Genomic DNA, 9,778 nt, shown 5'->3' on the forward strand with positions numbered 1-9,778 from the left:
CACACACACACATGCACACACGCACAGGCACACCATACATGTGGTGGCCACATGTACTTATGCTTTGTGTACACTTCACTTTATATGGAAATGCTGGGCTACTCCTGAGCTGGTCCAAGAGGCTCAGTTGGCAGAGCCCTGCAGGGAGCTCTGACCGCCCTGGACAGGGCCCTGAGTGCAGTCAATCTGCCCACTTCCTTCCCTAGTGTGCTGTACCATACCTATCTGCAGGCAAGCACCCTTGCCTTTCATAACGCTCATATTCTAAACAAACAAATGTATCACGTCTCTCCAATCAATACGTCCTCAAGCTCATGGTCATCAAAGTTATGGAAATGTATTTTGTACATCTTCAATGTTCAGCTGAAAATCAATAAAAATCCATTATCTCGTATTTCAAGGGCTGTGCTTGAGCGAGATGGTAGAAATAAATCTCCCCAAAGGGGGAAAAAAGAGCCCTCTTACACAATTACTAATTATTGATATTTACTTCTTGTACCATTCCACCTGGTGGGCAATTATTGGTAATTAAATGTACAGCAGATACGCCTCAAAGGAAAAGAAATGTTAAATTTGAGAACAAGACTTTATGCTGATAGTGCTGGGCATCTGGGTGAGTGTCAGGATTTTAAGAGAGAGACACCAGTTCAATATTTTTTGTCACTGTTTCTAAATATTGACTCATTTTTAAAATGTGTATCAAGGCATCAGTTGAAGTAAAGAAAAATAATGGTATGCATGAGAACAATCTAAAATGATGCTCAGTTGAGACAAGCAAGAAGTCAGAAAGAACCTTAGCTATCTAGAGAAGAACACTCAACAGAACTCAGTAAATCTAGCTCTGTAAAAAGCTCTTTGACGCAGTTGCCCAGGGAATCTGACTCAGAGGAAGCTCTCCCCGCCCCACCCAGGGGCCATCACCTACAAATGCATTATAGAGCAAGGGCTCAGGTGAGTTGAGGTGTGTGCATTGTGTGCATGTGTGTGTACATACATGTGTGTATATGTGTGTATGTGTGTATATGTGTGTATATGTGCATATGTGCGTATATGTGTGTATGTGTGCATGTGTGTATGTGTGTATATGTGTGTGTGCATGTGTATATAATTATATGTGTGTGTGTATATGTGTGTGTGTATGTGTGTGCATGTATGTGTGTGTGGTTTGTGAAGTTTGTGCATGCGTAGCTGCACTGAGGCCAGAGGTTAAACTTAAGCATCTTCTTTTGTTTTATTGAGATAAGGTCTCTCCCACCTGGAGCTTGGCTGTTTCTGTTAGACTGTCTGGCCAGCAAACTTCAGGCATCTGCCTGTCTCTGCCTCACCAGCACTGGGGTTCTAGGCATGCACAGCCACAGCCATTTTGTTTGGTTATAGGCATGCATAACTACCACACCCATTTATTTTTGGTTATAGGCATGCATAACTATCACACCCATTTATTTTTGGTTATAGGCATGCATAACTACCATACCCATTTACTTTTGGTTATAGGCATGCATAACTACCACACCCATTTATTTTTGGTTATAGGCATGCATAACTACCACACCCATTTACTTTTGGTTATAGGCATGCACAAACACACCCAGTTTGGTTTTGTTTCTTTAAACTAGGTTCCAGAGTCTAGACTTGGGTTCTCTGATGAGCTTGTTTCCCAATAGCTTTACCTACTGACCCATCTCCCAGTCCCTTGGGTATGTGTTTCACTGAAAGAAGCCCAACAGCCACAATTAGGTCAAATGGTAAGGAAAGAGCACTGTGGCTCTGGCTTGAAGACCCCAATGCTTAGAAACTCCACACATCTCCACGTATTTCCCATCTCCTACAACCTTGGGCACAGGTCCCTTTCAATACAGCCCAGGGCCTGTAAAGGAAACCAGGGAGAGGCCAGGCACTCCTGAAGTCAGAGTGACGAACCACTTTCAGTCCCTCAAGTAATCCGAATCTGTCACCAAGAGTCACAGCAGCTAACAGTTCCCCGAGACACTTGCTGATCCGCACACCAGGCACGCACAGCGCAGGGCTTGGAGACCCTGCAAGGGCAAACCCCAGCTTGCCTCCAAGATGAGGGGAAGAGAGCAGTGGCCGGAGGACATGGAGCCTGAGGCACTCAAGGGCAGTAGTCACTGAGTGCACACATGTGACACTGTGGCCCCTGAAAACGGAGCTGAAGGCTGCCTGCATCATGGTGTAAAAAGTGTGTCACACACACACACACACACACACACACACACACACACACACACATTCGAGATTAAACAAACCCCAGGAAACAGTAGTACATCCAGCTCCATCAGTGCACAACATGCAATAATGGTGGCAAATGGCTCTTATAAAAAAGGGCCTTGGGTGTAAAGCAGTCAGCCTTGGGAGATGGGCAGTATGTCTTGTGTCTCCTGTTCCCCTGGTTCAGGTTCTTCAGTCTCAGGATACTGCATTTTCTTGGGTTGGATGGAATTCTGCTATGGCTTCTAAGCCTTCAAACTCCACTGATCCCTCCAGTATTAGCTCATATCCCATGACTGATTAACCTAAAATAAAATGAACACCGACAAGGATCAGGATAAAACACTGTTCTTGAACTACGGTAGATAGATCATTTCTCCACATGCATGATGTTGTCACGGTGGTAGAATTGCCCACATCACATGTTTCTAGGAACGTCGTTTCTCCCTTGGGCGGTTTATATATTGATTTTGGAGAGGATCCTAACTTAGTTTTCCTTTTCAAGGGAGTCTTTTAAGGATAGATGGTGGTAGATCTGGCTTTGGATAAGAGATAGGAACTTGATCTGATGGATCAAGGACTGGAAATATTCTGGGAAGGAAGGATTGTAGGTTCCACACCAGAGAATGATAGAAAAGTTGATTTCATTGACAGCTCAGAAGAGAACGTGAAATCTGCTGGCAAGATGATCAATTTTATGTTTGTCTCAGGGCCATATATGAAGCTGTTAAAAGATTCAAAACAGAGAGATATATCATTGCACTTGGGCATTAAAAGGAAACCCTCACTGGCCACCTGGAAAGGAGAGAGGGAGGACTGGTGAGAGGGAGATTATTTCTATAGGTACCCCGTGCCTGGGTACCCATGGGGGAGAGAGAGGTGAGCTCAGGAAAAGCTAGAAGGTCCTTACTGCAATCCTGCACTGGACAGGAAACCCATTGTGAATGCAGGGCAGAAAGGAAGGTGTGAGCATGCGTCTGGATTCAGCCTGGAGAGGGGAGGGTATCTCCATCAAACACCTTTTGGGATTCCCAAGGGAGGCTGGGCTGTGCTATGCAGTAGACGGAGCCAGTTATAGACAGTGGTGACAAGGTGAGGAGTGACTTAGGTGTGACAGCTGCTGGCTAGGGAGCAGGTATAATGTGCAAAGCCCAGAAGACACACCCAGAGAACTCAGAGCACCAGCCTACAGGGAAAGTGGGGCTCTAGAAAGAATTGGCAAAGAACCCCCATGAATGTATAATACAGCTCTGGAGTATCCAGGGGGCTACCTTCTCTCCACCTTCTCCTTGGCCAACCTTTTTGCCAACCAATGAAAAGGAATTTTTAGTATTTTTTTTAATTTACACAGTATATTCCTGATACTAAAACTTGAAAGCAGAGAGCCTTGTGCATAACAAAAATAATTTCCCTAGCATCCCAACTTGCCAAAATACCCACTTACCAAGCTCTTCAAATAGAAGCCGCTATTTAACCCTAGAGTCTGGGAAAGGGCAGCCTAAGAAATAATTGCTTTGTACTTTGGGAGCCGTTGACTTCTCTGTTTTCTTTCGTGGAGATGTGGACTTTACTTTATGAGGAAAAAAAAAATTCATTTATTTGTTTGATGTTAAAGACAGAGAAATGATTAACATTTCTACAGAGCATAGAAAATAGTTTCCTCTTGGAAGTAAATTATTTTTATGATAGTTGTGTTTCCATTGGATTAAAATGAATTTTCCTTAAATTACTCAACACCAGCTGATGTAACTTTAAATTCTTATAGGCCCAAGCTCAAAGGCAGCAACTTCTTAGCTCTATTAACAGTGATGTTTATCCATTCCAAACCCATATCTGGAGGGACGATTTCTGAGCAACAGCTGTGTCTTACAGTTTGTGCCAAGAGCCTATTGTTCAGAGACCGACCGTGTTGGTTATCTGATTGCCATGTCTCTCCCATTTCTAGAGACCTATCTAGATTTTATTTTCAGCAGCAACCTTAGATTATATATCAGGCATAGCATTAAATGCTGAAGTTGACAAAACACAGACTGAAATAGACCCTTGGCCATTCTTGGCAGCCATGCACAGCTTGTGTTCGATACCAGGGGGCAAAGCCTCTGTCCTTTGCTCAACTTGACCGTGTGAGGACCAAGACAGAATGGAGACTGAGGACAGGGACCACTTTTTCCATACACAGTCATGTCACCTCATTTCCCTGGGATATACTCCTTATGGACCGACATAAAGACTGCTGGGAGAAAGGCAAATGCTTTTCCTGAATGGCCAGTGAGCATTCTTTGCAAAACACAGAGCCCAGTGCAGCACACTGGTACCCTCCCGACTCTGATGTTATGCACAGCTTCCTGCCCACTCGAGAGCTTGTTTTAACCAGGGCAACATTCTGAACACGGCCAGACACCGTCTCTCGAAAGACCTATGCATATTTTTTAAAAGGTGTCTTGAAATAACAGTGGATGAAACAGAAAGCAGCCTCCCTGTGCTGAGGGTCTGGCTCTGAGGATGTTCGGTGTTAGAATTGTGCACTGTTTTATACAGAGCAATGCGTATCTTTAGGTCTCTGGTTAACAGCTATGGACACAGTACAGACCACGTGTCTCAAACTTGTGTCAACTTTAGACAAAGACAACTAATTGCCCTGGTCTATTAACAGAGGACCCTGACACCAATTGAAGCAAGCACTGGGGTCGACTGAAATTTGTTCTCTCTGTGTAAGTGAACATGTGACCCTCATTGTTCGAAGGCAGGTCCGTGTTGCCTTGAGCCTTGTAGTACATCACCAAGAAAGGGACCAACTAACTTTCCCCTGTGCTTTTTGCAAACCAAGATCTACACAGATTAAATGCATACAAACTTATGCTAATACCTTCAAGCAAGCAGATGTATGCAGAAAGAGCCAATAGATACAAGGACCATACAAGGAGCACTTCCTCTGGCGGGGACAGCAGGGCCAGATTCTCAGCACAGGGAGGCTGTGAAGGGTTTGTGCTTTAAAATGAGGAGACATGTTGTTCTACAGTTTTCATGTTTGCCAAGTCCATGACTTGAAAATACACACCCTTCCCATGAACATTCATTCCCACACATTGTTTTAAATGCAAATTCCGAGGCCACTGGGTTGTTGACAGCATCATTGTTTAGATTCTGAGTTTAGGGATTCTGCGTTTGAAACCTGACATCTGAAACAAATTGTGGAAAGGGAATTTCTTTGACTTGCTTGAGAAACAAATCCAGTTACAGAATTGTTTACTTTCTATAATTGCCTTTAAAACCCAAGTGGAAGGCTGTTACACTGAGCTCATGGGTGATGTGTAGAGAACTGCAAGACACACACACGCGCGCGCACGCACACACACACACACACACACACACACACACACACACTGGCTGTGGACCTAGCTCACCCTGCTAATTACCCTGCCTGCAAGGACACTGCTGTTCTCTCATTCTCTGCCTTCTCCGCCTGTGAGGCCCCTCAGCAGGGTGGTGCTTCAGGACTGTCTGGCCTGGGAGACCTTTCCGTCTGGGACAGTACCATTCTGTCTAGACGGGGAGAGCCCATCTGCTCTGCTGGGACTCTCGGTGCCAAGCGCACCTCCCTCCAGCCCTTTGCCAAAGGCTTCCTTTTGAGCATTGTGAGTTGCAAGAACAGGCTGTCAAAACCATCCCTAGAGTGTGGCCTGTGCTTCCCTGCTTCCCGCCACTGGGCCTGCTCCTGGTTTGGCAGAGTCCTTTGTCCTCTTCAGCTTATGCCTTTGCCAGGGAGAGTGACAGCCAGGAGCAAAGGCTGCTCTCACCATCTCCCTAGTCATTTGTGAGAGCAAGCATAGTGCCTGCAAGGCTGAGCAACATCTCTCACACACACACACACACACACACACACACACACACACACACACACACACACACACACCTGTTTGCAAAGGGCCAGAGGCTCCTCCTCAGAGTGGCAGAACCAGGCTTAATGCTCAAGAGAGCTGGGCAGTCCAGGGCAGCTCTCAGCTAGGCTGCTGTAAACAGAACTTTCGCCTTGGTCAGACTCTTAGATGTTCGGGGGGCCTTTCCAGGACCCGTTAGACATCAAATAGAAACGTCATAGTCCACATGAATCTCATTACTGCGCAGACGTGAGCCCCACAGTTCAAAGGTGCTGCTTCAATTTAATGAAGGGACTTCGTTCAGTAAAAGTTTATATGCTGCAAGTTTTCCAACTTGTCTGCTCAGTCCTTATATTATGGGTTATTCAATTCACCATAATGAAACCTTCAAAGAACTGAAACGCCCCGGGGCTGGCAGTTTTTCCAGATCAGACACCTCTGGACAAATAACTTTGGTGCTTTCTAAGCACATGGAGTGACGGGACTTTTATTCTGGTTTTTTCATTGCTTGGGCACAAAAATCCAGAGCTCCTTTTTCCCAGACCTTTAGGAAGGCCTATCAGGAAAGGGGCAGCAGCCTGCTTTCTTTGGTGAGATCATGATTTTCCTTGTCGCAAGAAACTATACTTGGAATGGACCATGGAATGTGTACAGAAACTCTGATACAATTCATGGCGAGCTGGAAACAAACTATCACTCCCCGGTGTTGTCAACAAACTATCACTCCCCAGCATTGTGGTCCTACAATGTTTAAAGAGGCCTCTTTGCTATGCCTCTTATTACCTAGGAATAAAAGGGGGTTACCCATGTTCCTCTGTGGGGAATGTATAAACCCTAGGGCACCCTCTATTCAGGCACAGTGGTGAAGTTAGCATTAGAAACCCAGCCTGGCTCAGCCCCTGTAAAGGGGCAGAGGGGAGGGCAGCTTCTCAGCCTGTGTCCCCACCGAGCATGCTCCACACAGCTCTATCAAGTGCTCTGCACTCTTACACCTTTGACCTCATGGGCACTGTAGTGAAGCAATTGCTCTTCTTCTTTCACTGACTTATTAAAATATAAGTCACAATAGCAGCCATACAATACCCATGTGACATTAATAATGCAGAGATGTGGGGACCCAGGATCCTACAGCCTGTTAAGATCAACACGAAAAATCTTAGCCTTTTTGTCCGGAGCCTAAGCTTATTATCCTTGTTCCTGCCAAATTAAAAAAAAAAATCATGTGTATTAATCAGTAAAATTCTTTTAGAGTTAACTGCTATTGAACAACAGCCACAGATAGAAAGCTAAAGGAGAAAGGGAAAATAATGTAAAATGGAAGGAGAGAAGGGAGGTGGGAATGGAGGGGGAAAGGGAGGTAGGAGATGGAGAGGAAGGGAGGGAGGGAGGGAAGGATGGAGGGAAGGGGGAGATGGAAAAGGAAGGGAGGGAGAGAGGGAGGGAGGGAAGAAGGGAGAAAGAGAGGAAGGGAGGGAAGGAAGGAAAGAGGAAGAGAGAATGGGAAGAAGGGAGGGAGGGAAGGAGGGAGGAGGAATGAGAGTTAGGAGATGGAAAGGAAGGAAAGGAGGGAGGGAAGAAGGGGAGGAGGGAGGGAGAAACAGTAAAGAGCAAAGCTGCCTTGTACTCCATTATCCCAAAGACCCTGATATCCCTGTTGACGAAATCCCACAGTCTTCAGGACAATGGTGAGCAGTTCCTTACAGAATCAGTCTTTTAACTTTGCACCTACTGTGGGGTCTTGGAGAAAATACCAATTCAGTTGATAGTTTCCGAAAGAAAGGTGGCTATCATACAGTGTTTCAAGTCTTCAGTGGTAGCTGGTGCTCATGGACCCTTGGACTGCCTCATCTTCAACCTGGTCTCCTGTCCTGAGAAGCTGAGGCAAAGGATGTGTCTGAGCTCCTGAGGAAGGCAAGGAAGCTCTTCAAAGTCTGCTTAGCATTCTGGAATTCAGGGTGCGTTCTTTCCACCATGCTTTACACAGTGGGATTTCCATAGCTTATCCTAAGACTTCTTTTCTTTCCCCTGGTTTAATAATAAATTCCTCAGGAAATTGCCCAATAACTGCCACATAAGGGAGACAGATGTTCTGAAGAAAAGAGCAGTTTATTTGATTTTATATCTTTGCACATATGCATGGCAAGTCATAAATTCTCTGAGGTGCCGTGAGAGGAAGGTGAGGCTGTGGTGAATTTCAGGAGACCGCACTCTGCATGGTTGGCATGGATCTGTATGTTCCAATAGGAAAGAGATTCCAGCATATGGATGAGTGACAGGTGACCTATCTCTTGAGCTAACCACAGTGTTTGCAGACACACCTTCCCCCCAACCCTGTTGTCTGTCTTCCCATATGGCTCTGGTCACTTTGGGTAGCAGAAGATGTGTGGTTTCTTTGTTTGTTTGTTTGTTTTTTGATTATAAGATTGTATATTTGATCCAGAAAAAAATATTAGGATAAAAAATACATATGGTTGAGTAGATCCTTCAATAAATAAGAGCACTTGCTGTGCAAGCATGAAGACCCAAGGTTAAATCCCCAGGACCCATGTAAGTCTGGCACGGTCGCATTATGCCTGTACTGTAGGGGATGGAGACAGGATTGCTTGGGCTTTGCTGGAGTGCTGGATTCCAGTCTCTGTCCACATTCACAGGAAGAGTTGGAGCTTTCTCTCCCAGCAATCAGAGGTCCCAGGTGCACACAGTCACCCCAAGAAGCCGACTTGGTTTCCCACACCGAACAAGGCATTTCCTTCCTGCATGAGAGCTCAGAGAGAGCTGGGAAGGCACGTGAGCCTCAGTTGCCCCAGGAAAGGGCAAGTCTGTAAGAGAGGCACTGCGATGGGAGTAAGTCAGGAAGTCCCAGGCAGTGCGTGAGCATCTTGTCAGAGAACGTCGTGCAGAGCTTATACAACTAGGATAAGAGTTGAACAGCCTGAGCTGAGACCACCATAGGCGAGGTTTTCATTCTCAAGATTTCAAGGGAACTGTTAGCTTGTCTGTAGTCTTTCTGAGTTCTTTAATCTGTGCATCAGTACAAACCACCTAAAATGCTATAGGTTTTCAGGAGCATCAGTATCATGAAACTTAAATTCTGATTTTTTTAAATAATAAATTACAAAAGAATTTCTTGTGTGATGATGGTCAATTGGTTTTATTTTATATCAAAAGACAGAACATTTGTGATCAAGTTCATAATCTTAGCATACTGCACCACCGGGCTAAGAAACAATGGCAGGAAACTTTTGTTTGTTGAAATGAGGTTTTTTTTTTGAAATGAGTTTTTAATTGAAATATTTACATTACTTTTCTCCTTCTTCTCTTCCCTCAAATTGCCCCCATGTCCTCCAACTCTTAAGTTGATAGCCTTTCTTTCTTAGATTATATTATTGTCAAATGCGTGCACACACACACATATGCACATGCCCCCCCCACACAAATAAATATAGTCCAGTCCATTTTTGTTGTTTATTGATTGTGTGTATATGGTTTCAAGGTTGGCCACTCTACCCTGCACAACCAACAAGGAAGCTCATCCCTGGGCAAGGCTAATTGTCCTTCTCTGAGATGTCATTAGCTACATGTAGTTCTTTATCTGGTGGTGGCACCTCACAGAGTTTTCCTTCTATGTTTTTTTTTTTTTTTTTTTTTTTTTTTTTTTTTTTTTTTTTTTT

Source organism: Mus pahari, chromosome 19, assembly GCF_900095145.1.
Source record: "Mus pahari chromosome 19, PAHARI_EIJ_v1.1, whole genome shotgun sequence".
In the NCBI taxonomy this organism is placed as follows: domain Eukaryota; kingdom Metazoa; phylum Chordata; class Mammalia; order Rodentia; family Muridae; genus Mus; species Mus pahari.